Here is a 13227-nt window from a genome sequence, read left to right on the forward strand (position 1 = left end):
TTAAAACTACAAAGAGATTGTGTCAGTTAGTTTTAAGTAATATTTTGGTTAAAAAAATGTCACTGTTAATTTTTTTATGAGCTCTGATAAATTTTAGTTTAAGGTTTTATTAGAGACATAAATTTAATAACTGTTATTGAATGTACAATTTTTGTTTATACTTGTTGGTTTATGGTAATGTTAGTGTTTAGCTGTTCTTCATGGTCTGTTGTAAACAATAAGTTTAAACAGATTTCATTAATTATTTTTGTATAAATTTAATTTGTTGTTAGAAGTGTTAGTACTAAGTTGGGAATGACTGAAAAGGTAATTAAGGAAGTTTAGTTATTATTTTATGGTTTAAAATTTGTTTGGAATAGAGCAAGATTCGCCATACTTGTTTTTTGAGAGACCGTAAAATAATCATAGATATCATCAACAGTTATTTTTATGTCACAAATAAAAGTTTCTTAAATAATAAATGTCTTTTATAAATTAGACCTAAATCTTATCAATCTTTCCATCTCACCGTTTTATAGTGACTTTATAAACGACTAATCAAATTTTATAAGTGAAGGTAGAATTTTATAATAAACGCAAGGTAAAAATATGAAAAACAATATAAAATATACTAACGAACATTGACAGATTTTAAATTAGTTTAAATAATCATAACGTTATATATAGCTACGGTTTAAAATGCGCAAATCCCTTGAAAACAAACGTACGCCACCTGTGTCCATTTTATAATTTATAGAAGGGATACATGATACTTCTGAGAAAAAAATAGTTATTGCAAAATTAAAAGTGTAAGAACCGTTTTAGGGATTTGAAAATGCTTTGAGAATTTTAAATAATAGTTAATTGCAAATTGGTATAAGACTGTTAAATAATTAATTGTGTGCCATCGTTTTCAATATTAATCAATACTGTCTTGCTTTTGGTTATTCAAATAAATAGTGTATTTTGTTTGTTTTTTACATATTGTTTAAATTATTAAAATGTGATTCTTTTAGTGATTTCAATATTATTAGACTAATTTAAAGTTCACAATTTATTAAACTTTTAATTAATTAGTAGCAAACTGTATTTTGGGTATTGAACACTTTTGCTATTGTTTATCATATAGGCTGTAGCTATAACACATTAGGTTAACTTTGCCATTACTGAGTTTTCAGTGTGTACATTTTCTATTATGTACGTAAGGCAGTTTATAAAGACGTTTTAAGTCAACGGTCTGAATGTGAGTGAAGTTTTAATACAAACCCCATTATTTATAATAAATATGGTATCAGAAACACCTTTTTTCTATTATTGATTAATTTAATAAATTTTTTTCGTCAACTCGTTTTAATCTCTACCAAATAATCATTTTTCTTCGAAAAGTCTCCACAGTGAAAATCTTTAATCGAATTTTTCCCTAAGTGTAAGGACGGAAGAGTAGTAGATACACATTAATTAGCATGCTGTCATTGACAACGGGGTGTCTTTACTTCAAGGATTTTTGATAAGCAAAAAAAAGACTATTCATTAAGAGTGGAATTATAACGGTTTATTATTAATCATCGACACGTCCTGGTTTTTATCACTTTTTAAATCAGTCATCAATCAAACAGAGCTTTTGGTTCTTTTTTAAACAAGTTCATCTCGTTAGAAATAATCCAAATATAATAGATTAACGTTCTACAGGTATTAAAATAAGTAATAATTATAAAATACTTTATATAATTTAATTTAATTTAATGAAAATGTTCATTACAAATTATGTGCGTGGTTTTGCTTTGTGTTCGTCATCAGTTATTTCATATTTTTTTGATTAGCAATATCTTTTAAGTTTTTTATGGGGTAATTTTGACAACAAAAATAGGCTATAGATATACTTTAATAGACAAAATTTATAATTTATTTATTTTTGATAACATATATAAATATTTAATTTTCTTCGTTAAAAATATAAAAACAATAATTTTTTTGACTGATTATTCCAAAAACTCTCGTGATTTTAAATTTTAAAACGACAACCTTTAATTTTATTTCTAAATAGTTTTATAAAATGATTGTGTACCTACCTACATAAATTTAATATTGGTGTTACTTTCATAATTTAAGTTTAAATTATAGAATTGAAGGGCATGGTGACATATTTTAATCCTTTTACACATTATACACAAGTTATTGTTTTATAGTATTTTAATTGTTTCGTATCTCAACGTTTTTTACTTTTTTGAATGACAACAATATAGCTTTAATATAATATTCCAAAGCAGAATATTTTTTTAAGTGAATTGATAGCTACTTAAAATCGAAAAATATAAATCGAATTTAGGATGAGTTCATTATAAGTTATAACTGGGAAATGGATTTTTATTTAGTATGAAATTACTTAATAATTGTTTATTTAAGTTAAAAATAAGATAGAATTTACAATGAAATTCATATTTATTTAATAATACATAAGGTATAACGCAAATAAAAATTTTTATATTGAATAATCTAAATAGTTTTTATTAGAGAAACAGTTAGAAAAAAATATTTGTTTTTAAATTTTCAAAAATGTTTACTTATACTTAACTTATAAGTATTTTAAGTATTTAAAATTAAGATGAGTGGAGTGGAGTGATGATAAGTGGTTTCCCCACAAAATGTTAGTCAGAAACTAATCATCCTAAATTCGATTTTTGAGTATCGAAATATTTAGAAAAATATTTTACATTCGAAGATTAAATTAATACTGTATGTTTTAATTCAAAAATTCAAAAAATTCAAACGCAATTTTTCAGTAAAAAGACAATTTTTTTATATTTTAGATTCTGAGCGGAGCGATGAATGTATTGATTTTAACATGATGTGTGTGTTTTTTTTTGTGTCTGTCATCACGTTTTGGGACAGTAAAAATGCTTCGATTTTTGACTTCAGTACCTCGTTCGATCAGAAAGTGAATCTAGTTGGTACTTTGGGGGGTCAACAGTAAAAAATTCTTAATACTTTTCTAAATAATCGAGAAAAACAAACTAAAAATTAAGGGAAAAACGGGAAATTTTACGCACACTCATTTTTCGACAAAATCGATTTTGGTTTTTGATGTAACTTTAAAACAAATGACCATAGATACATGAAATTTTCACCTAATATTTATATAAGTATATTCTATCCACCATGCAATTTTCAAAAAATTTCGACTTAAGTTGAACTATTCATAGGCATTTCAAATTTTCGATCATTATTAGTTTTTTTTTAATTAATATCGATAAAAATTTATTTGTTAGGCAGAAAAGCTTGAAAATTTAATACAAGGCTCTTAACATATTGTTACAATAGCAGTTGAAAAATAAAAGAAATTCATAGTCACAATTTTTTTTATAAGCATTCAAAGTTTGAATTTTTACAAAATACGTAAAAACCACGAAAATTCACAAATTATTTTAAGCTAGAAATTCATAAAAAATTTTCTTTTTAAATCTAAGATTTAAAAATTTAATACAAGATTCCTTACAAGTTTTTCAATCTTTATCACAAATAAAAATTTCACCGGAAATTCAAATTAAATTTTTATGAGCATTTGAAATTTAAATTTTTACAACATTGGATTTTCACTTTTAGCGATTTCCTTATTTTGGTGTAACTCTAAAACAAATTACCGCAGATACTTGAAATTTTGACTGAATGTTTATATAGGCGTTTTATATATTTGATAAAATTTTCAAAATATTTAGATTTTGTTTTGTTTTTGAGATTGATTTTTGTTTTGAGCTGTTTACTGACATTTTAATTTTTCAACTTTTTTAGTTTTTTTTTCTATAAATATCGATAAAAATTTATTTGTTCGGTAGAAAAGCTTGAAAATTTAATACAAGGCTTCTGACACATTCAAATGTTTACGTATTTAGTCAAAATTTGAACTTTAAATGCTTATAAAAAAAAATCGTGCCTACGAATTTTTAATATTTTTTAACTTCTATTGTTACAATGTGTTAGAAGCTTTGTATTAAATTTTCAAGCTTTTCTAGGCAATGTTCAAATTATCTTAGATAGAATTTCATAAAAGTTTTTCTTTTTAATTCTAAGATTTTAAAATTTAATACAAGGCTCCTAACATATTTTTACAATAGCAGTTGCAAAATAAAAGGAATACATAGTCACAATTTTTTTTTTAAGCATTCAAAGTTTGAATTTTGACAACATATTATGTAAAAATCACGAAAATGCAGAAATTATTTTAAGCTAGAAATTCATAAAAAATTTTCTTTTTATATCTAAGATTTGAAAATTTAATACAAGGCTCATAACATATTTTTACAATAAAAATTGAAAAATAAAAGAAATGTGTAGTCACAATTTTTTTTTTACAAGCATTCAAAGTTTGAATTTTGACAACATATGTAAAAATCACGAAAATTCGCAAATTATTTCAAACTAGAAATTCATAAAAAATTTTCTTTTTAAATCTAAGATTTGAAAATTTTTAATAATCTATAATATATCCTAGACAGATAAACCGTCTTCGCTCAGAATCGTTTTTTGTATACAATGATATAATATCATTGGATTCAAATTTAATTCCATCCATTACAGTAACCTACTGTACAGCAGAGCGACATACACGACTTACCCGCTTTTTTTTATAACAATTAGAAACCATATGAAAAAAATATTTTCAAAAAAAATGTTTCTGTTTATATGATAATAAGTGTCTTATATAATTGTAGTGATATACATAGTAAAGTGATTAATTAGTTATCAATAATTAAGCTATTGGTATTATACATTTAATATATTCATAAAAATAGTAATAATAATAAACTTTATATCATCATATTATTCATATTATTTTTTATGTAATTACCGTTATTAATATTTGAAATTTAAAGTTATAATTTTTTGAAATTATAGTAAACTAAAGAGGCAGAAACTCTTATTTCAACTGCGTAATCGTCAACATTTTAAAAGTTTTGACAGAAGATTCTTATCACGGATTACTAAAATGTGTATGAGTATAAAAGTTTAATAATGATGTGTGGTAAACTTTATTTTGAATATAAATATATGTATCTAATAGCTTAGAGTAAATAAAATTTGGATTATTTGGTAATAATATTCAATTAGTACGAATTGGTTTTAAAAAAAAAATTATCTTAATCTCACCGCTAATATTTAATAAATTTAACAGTTCTTCGTAGTTTTTGAGACAATAACAAAACTTCAATGAAATCTCTTGTAAATTTGTCACTAATTCTTAAATCTTTGGTTTTGAAAACATTTTCAGCACATTAGAACTTTTCTTTGTTAATCTTTGTAGTTGTTGTTAAGTAATATGTACTTATCTATATTTTATCATCATATTTTTTTTTACATATTTTAATAAGTAATATAACTTAATAGGTTGTTGTTTTATTTATACAAAATTATAAAAATCTAAAATTCCTTAGTGTGCAATAATAATTTCATATGACAGCGCACCTGCTTCTGCTGTTGTCACAAAACTGTGGCCTACTTTATGTGCAGAGAATGTCTGCTTTTTGGTGTTAATAAAGTCGAATAACTTTTCATATAATAACCTCTCAACCCAAGTACTTATAGTTTTTTCTTCTTCACCGTCAAGTAATCATTTATTATGTAAATTCTTAACTTCTTAAGTTATTCTCTTTTATTTTTCTATGTCTGTTGCTCTATACATCATAATTTGAGTCCATCAATTTTTTTGAGAAACCTTTATCGCTCGTCTTCTTTTAACTTTTTAGAACCTGTTCAAGCCTTATGAAATTAATTTGAAGCTTTATAACATGTACTACATTTCAAATTTTCAGAGTTTTTATTGTATACATTTATACAATATATAAGTATATAATTACCAATATTTTTTTCTTTGCTGAAAGATCTGTTTTTATATAACAAGTGTTTTTATTTATTTATACCACGCAATAAATTAAAAATAACCTTGCTGCTTTATTTATTGTTTATGTTTAAGTAAATGATTGATAATTGCTTCTATCGGTAACAATTGAAATCTCACGTTTCTTAGTTATTTAATTATTGATTTAACGAATTCAGTCCATTCCATATTATTTCACTTATTATTTTAATTATTTTACACGATAAACGTATAAGGGCCATACAATTTTATGATTTTTACTACCTGTAGGCTGTAGTTAATAAAAGTTGCGTTGCGCATGTGCATACCGATAGGGTTAAAAATTTGAAATTTATCTGAAAATGTGTATTTATATACCACTAGCTTGTCAAAAAATTCGATTTATTCCAACATAATCCGTACGAGAAATTCAGTGTTCCTTAAATTGGTGAACACACACTGTATATATGTATACATGAATATCAAAACAAACACTTCACAAATTTCAAAAATATTTTATTCTTGCTTTTTAATCAGTGATTTCATATATGACATACGACAATAACAAGTAATTCATTAATATCATCATACAACCACAAATTATATTATTACTACCATTTAGATTTAAAAAAATATTTTTTAAGTATATTTGGGGTCAATAGTTATAAAAAGACATTAAGTTTCAACACAAAATACTTGATATATAGTTTCTAAAATATATATTTGAAAAAAAAAAATAGTAAAATAATATTTTGTACAATTTTAAGTTTAATTTATAGCTACACTGCAAAAATGGATTTTATATTAATTATTTATCACGATGGCTAACAAATATTTAAATTTAAAATAAAATGTGATACATTATATCTGTTATAAGTGACAGAGAAAATTCCATAAAATTATGATACACTATACTTACTACTCATCCAAATTCTTTTTTAATTAATTCAATATTTATTATTTTTGGTATCTTCATTGAGTTACATTGCTTTAGAATATGAAACCACATATTTTACATAAATATATTATACAAAAATATATGTATCGTAAAATAAATTAAAACCATGATAAAAAAAAAAAAAGTGAATGATGAGAATAAATTCTAATTCAAATATCTATATAAAGAGTAAATATATTTAGGAAATTGTATCGTATCTAGAATTTACTATCACGAATATTTGGTAAACAATGTTAACTTATAGATTCTGAGCGGAGCAATGAATGTATTGATTTAACCATGATATGTGTTTTATTTTTATTTTTGTGTCTGTTATCACATTTTGGGGCAGTAAAAGTATAAGTTGTAGATACTTGAAAATTTCACCAGTTATTTAGATTGGCATTTTCTTTACATGTCTTAAATTTCGAAATATTTTGACTTTTTTTTAGATATTTAATGACAACTGAAATTTTCAATTTTTCTGGAAAATTTTTTTTTAAGTTTCGATAAAATTCTTTTGGCCCTATCAAAAAACTTGAAAATTTAATTTACAGTTCCTCATAAGTTATTCTTATAATGATTAAAAAATTATAAGAATACATAGATACATTTTTTTTTAATTATTATTTAAAGTTCAAATATTGACAAAAATTCGTCAAAACCATGATTTTTTTTTGTGTCTGTCGTTTTGGGGCAGTATAAGTGCTTCGATTTTCGACTTCAGTACCTCGTTCGATCAGAAAGTGAATCTAGTTGTTACTCTGGGAGTCAAAAGTACAAAACTCCCAATATTCTTCTTAATTATTGGGATAAACAAATTAAGGAAAAAACGAGAATTTTTACGCACGATTAATTTTCGACAAAATCGATTTTGGTTTTTAATGTAACTATAAAACAAATGATCATCGACATTGAAATTTTCACCGAATGTTTATATAAAAAGTATATTCTATCCACCATGCAATTTTCAAAACATTTCGACTTCGTTGAACTATTTATTTATAGGTTTATGCACAATATTTTCGATCATTATTAGTTTTTTTTTTTAAACTAATATCGATAAAAATGTATTTGTTGGGTAGAATAGCTTTAAAATTTAATACAAGGCTTCTAACACATTGTTAAAATATAAATTGAAAAATATTAAAAATACATTGGTAATATTTTTTTTTATAACATTAAAAGTTTGAATTTTGACAACATGCGTAATAATCACGAAAATTCGCAAATTATTTTATGCTAGAAATTCATAAAAAATTTTCCTTTTATATCTAAGATTTGAAAATTTAATACAAGGCTCATAATATATTTTTACAAAACCAGTTGAAAAATAAAAGAAATATATTGGCACAATTTTTTTTTACAAGCATTCAAAGTTTGAATTTTGACAACATATGTAAAAATCACGAAAATCACAAAAATTCGCAAATTATTTTAAACTAAAAATCCATAAATTTTTTTTCTTTTTAAATCTAAGATTTGAAAATTTTTAATAATCTATAATATATCCTAGACAGATAAAACCGTCTTCGCTCAGAATCGTTTTTCGTGTACAATGATATAATATCATTAGATTCAAATTTAATTCCATCCATCACAGTAATTCACTTTCCTGCTTTTTTTAATTAATTTTAATTTTAATGTTTTTTTTTAACTCTCTTTACTGAGAATTTTCGTAGTTTTTAATTTGAAAAATTTACTCTTCTAAAGTCACTTCATAAAACGCTATATTTATATGGAATCTGCAATTTTAATTTAATACGAATAATATAATAAGAGACAATATTGACGTAATACAATAATAGGTATACACATAAGTATATACGGTACCTATGCTTTATACATCCCCTACCATCTTACCAAGGTATTTTAAAGATATTCTGTTCCCATAAAATATCTAAAATAACATTATATATACATTTTTTATAATTATTATTAATTAACATACGGCAACATAGGCTATTGGGTGTGAGAAGGGTAGTGTAAGCTTTTGGGTTGGGTAGGTTTGTTAGTACACATTATTATATGTGCACTCGATCTACAGTATACCTAAAACCTAAACGCAAATTCAATAAATAAAATGTAAACAGTCATCACAGAGACATATAAAAACGTAATTTTTCTTACAAGGAATCTATGAATAATAAAAGTAAACTGACCTTTAAGAAACACCGGACTATTTATATCAATCCATAGCGTAGATGACAACATTCATATTGTAGCACTTGTTGAAAACTAGTTTCACTAAAACTTTTAATAACTGCAGTATTGGAAATTATAACAACTGTGTGAAAACGATTTGATCGAAAATTGACGTGAATCGGAAATGGCGAAACAAACATGGAGAATGGAGAAAAAGGATATGAACAACCGAAAATATCATTGACTGGGTATGTTATACCACGGTAACCAAGCTGATATGTTAAACCGCGGCGGTAACTGAGCGGATAAAGCCGGATTCACAGCTACGTCGTGTGTCGTGTCGTGTTGGTCAAATCGCATTCTGATTGGACGTTTAACTTTTGGTAAGTTGGTATAACCGAGTTTAAACCGAGGATACCTAGAATTGAATACATCTCAACTTTTGTCGTTTCTGGCATAAGCGGTTAAAGAGTGGTTATAGATTATTAATTTAGTATCACTATTATTATTGAATATTGACTAAAATGACATGATTGTGATTACTGATAACAAATTAATTAATTTCAAAACAATATGGTGGTTAACATTGTAACCATAGTTACCATGCCCACTTCTTCACATCGCACAACACGACATACGACGTAGCTGTGAATGCGCCTTAAAGTATAACGCGGTAACCGACTAAATAAAGTATGCCACGGAGTACAACCGTGATCGTGATATGAACGATGACGATCGCTTCGATCGAGTTGTAGACAATCGATGTTCACCCCCCTAATATCGTTATAAATTTTTTTTCTCGTCCAACTTTATCCTGGCCAAGAATCTCGATCTGAATCACAAAGCCCGGACATAAACATCGACCGTTTAGTTGCGTGCTCAGCTTTTTTTAAAATGGAGCGATATGAATTGTTGACTTTTCTCATCAGGCCGCGTTCTATAGCAGTTTCATTGCTTTGAGATTATTTTCGGATCACGTTCAAAAGTGTTGATAGTTTGTATGTCCAACAAAAATTCAATGTAAATTCCATTTCACTATTTTTTTTTTCGTAGCACTGTATTGATACTGAAATAGGTACCTATTTTGTAAAACTTGTGTTTAAAGGTGAAAAATATGCATGATAAATTTAACTACCGAAATAACATCATTGCAGAGAATTAACTTTCACTATACCTACAAGAAGAGACCAGAATACTATGTGGTTTCCGCAAAACAGTAGAGACAGTACAATATTTAATTACCATAGGTAGGTACAACGTTGTACCTATTGTGTAAAATTCCGATTTTCGTACTTCCCTTCCTCCCCACACAACATCACACCATTTTCTCATATACTCACATGAGCGCAATGGCTGTTGGAAAACCGACGGGAAGGAAAACTCGGCTATTAATCAAGGTATAGTCGTATCCCGAGGTGGACCTTTTTTTTCACGAACCCTCCCCCCTCCACTGGTAATATGCTTCTATTTAAAATGTTCATGAGATTTACAACTTTTAAAATTTACACCATATAAAACAAAACGAAAAAGACTACTGCGAAGTTTGTATGGTTGAAAAAGAAATATAGTAACTTTTGCGTGCTGCACAAAAAAAAATATACTGGAAAGAAACGCACCTAATTGTAATATAAATTCAAAGTTATACAACACTCGAGTGTTCAAATAATAACGTAAAGTTAGTTATTTATGTCTATGAAATTAATCCTAATCTAATATTCTTTGGGTTTACATAATAATATTAAACAAATATTTTTTATTAAATTAGAATTATAACAATAGATCTCGTAGGAATCACCACACGGAAGTTTGAATATAAAAACAATAAAAACTAGCTAATTACACTAACCTTCCCTGATTTAAAAATTCCTATTAGTTGTAATCACACGGTATTCTACAGTATTTTTTAATAATTATTTAATTAATAAATTAAAAACTAAACCAAAAGTAAAGTAACTATTATATACTCGTGTAGTCGTGTATTGTAATCAACAATCAAACCTAAATAGTGAAACGTAAAGATAAAATATAAAAAAACCATAATTTTCTCAAATTAGTTTAAAGGTATACCTATTTATAGTGTACAATTCGTTTAAAATTATCCAATCTTATATTTTATTGCTTTTTAGCCATTTTCACGAAAAATATATAATAACAACTTTCTCGCCATCTGCGTTTAATATCCATTAGATAACGGTGCAATATAAACTTTTTACAATCAATATTCATAAAATAAATAAGTAAATACTCATAATAATTGTTAAAAGAACCTCATTGAGCTCAAAACTTTAATTTAAGTCTTATACAACTATTTGAATAATTTATAACGTGTAATTATAAATTATATCGGACACCCATAATAATAAGATAGCTGCAACTAAAAATGTCACCCAAGCTATTCCTAGAGCAATTTGTACCTAATATATATTTTATCAGTTACTATAAATACTATTAATAATATAATAGATACATCATTTTTATTGATCTAATAGAATCGGCAATATCGGTCATTAATTGTTGATTATTTTATTGATTACAATTTTTTTCCTAATGTATAAAGCAGGGGTTACCAAATGGCGGCCCGCAAACTGAGAGAAAAAGCCAATAATTTAATTATATTTTCATTAGTTTTAGTTAAATAATTAATAAGTGTATATTTTTTTATTTAGAAATAAAATATTTTTAGCCAACTGGCATATTATAATAAATATTATGTGCTTTGAAATTTTATGGCCCGCGAGAATTTTCCGAGTTCTTAATGTGGCCCGCGGAAAATATTAATTGGTGACCCCTGGTATAAAGATTCTTAATTATATTCTTTTAAATTAAACTGAATAAAGTACCTATCGTTTTATATTCATAGATAATATTTATTTGAATTAAATTCTATATCTGTGATGCTAAGTATAAAAATTATTAGTTATCGATAGTAGTCATTAAATATAGATAACCCACGAGTAAAAAAATACAGTTTGAAAAATACAATTGAAAATTCGTCAAAAATTTTATTAAAGATAAATTTTTTTTTTTTAAATACCGACAATATTCAGAAATTTTTACTGCATTAATTAAATGAATAAAATATAATTTACAGCGTGCATTATTATATACCTATAGGTACTTAAAATTAATAAAACCAATAATAATAACGATAATATAATAAAAACAATACAAATAAATAAACAAATAATAAAATAAATTATTCAAAAAATGTATCGATAGTACATTACTAACATATAGCCAGTGGTCCAGCTGAATTTCAAATAGCTTATACCATCCCATTTTAGTGTTCAGCCGATAAAATCCTATTTAGACGAATGAAGAACTGCAGACTTATTCAATACGGTAGTCATAAATATTATTTATTACATAGTTTGGCAGGCACTTAACTGGTTTGAGATATATACACATTTGGCATTGGTTTTAGAGACATATAAATATGTAATGCACGTCTATAGAAATAATAATCAACCACAGAAAAATATAATATGGATTTACTAAAATAATATGTTTTTTAATTATGTTGTTAGTGAATAATTGAATACTTATTACCGCGCGCGGTCGTTTTAAAAAAATGATTCATTCAAATCTTATGGTTTATTATACATAAAAAAAATAGTATAACAGACATATACATTGTTTATGAAATTAAAATCAAACCAAGCTAAATATTTTTTTTAATATTCTGTAATAAGTCTTGTAATTTAAGACTAGTAACATAATACCATAACTACTAATTAAATTAGATAAATATAAGACTCTGAAATTTCAGAATGTATCACAATAAAGAAGGTTATGTAGAATTTGCTTATTTAATTCATGAATTATGAACATTATTATATTATAGTATTCATAATTTTATAAACAAAAGGAAAGATGACTATTAAAAATAAATTATAGTTATGAAATAAAAACAACAAAAAATACCATCTGAAATAAATAGTTTTTATAATTTTATTTTGTAATTACTAGCCTTTTTTACAATGGCATTTATTTTAGTATTGATCCAAGAATATTATAATTAAATAGAATATAATGCAAATGGTCTCTGTTCTTTTAAAAAGTATAATTTTTGTTTCGTTTCAGAATAATTATACTCAAACACCCAACCAAACCAAATAAACAAATTAAAATAATTATCATTTTAAACATAATTAGAAAATTATCAATGAGTTAACCAATTTTTAAACGACGTAGATAGATAAAATAAAAAATATCTTGTTGTTCAATTTATACCTAGGTACCTACCGTATCTGTTCCTCTAGGTATTTTATTTGAAAATAGTTACCAAATCGTTTTTGAGAGTAAAACTAGAACAGGG

The 13227-nt window shown here is 25.2% G+C and overlaps 1 protein-coding gene across 2 annotated transcripts in view; it reads right to left on the reverse strand.

Annotated features, from left to right (window-relative positions):
• Positions 1-13227, reverse strand: part of LOC107173702 (protein eva-1 homolog C) — a 226125-nt gene that overhangs the window by 172972 nt on the left and 39926 nt on the right. The gene's annotated exons all lie outside the window — the stretch shown is intronic.

The sequence above is a fragment of the Diuraphis noxia genome, unplaced genomic scaffold (assembly GCF_037042655.1).
Source record: "Diuraphis noxia isolate RWA-SAM2 unplaced genomic scaffold, SU_Dnox_SAM2 contig0005, whole genome shotgun sequence".
NCBI lineage: Eukaryota > Metazoa > Arthropoda > Insecta > Hemiptera > Aphididae > Diuraphis > Diuraphis noxia.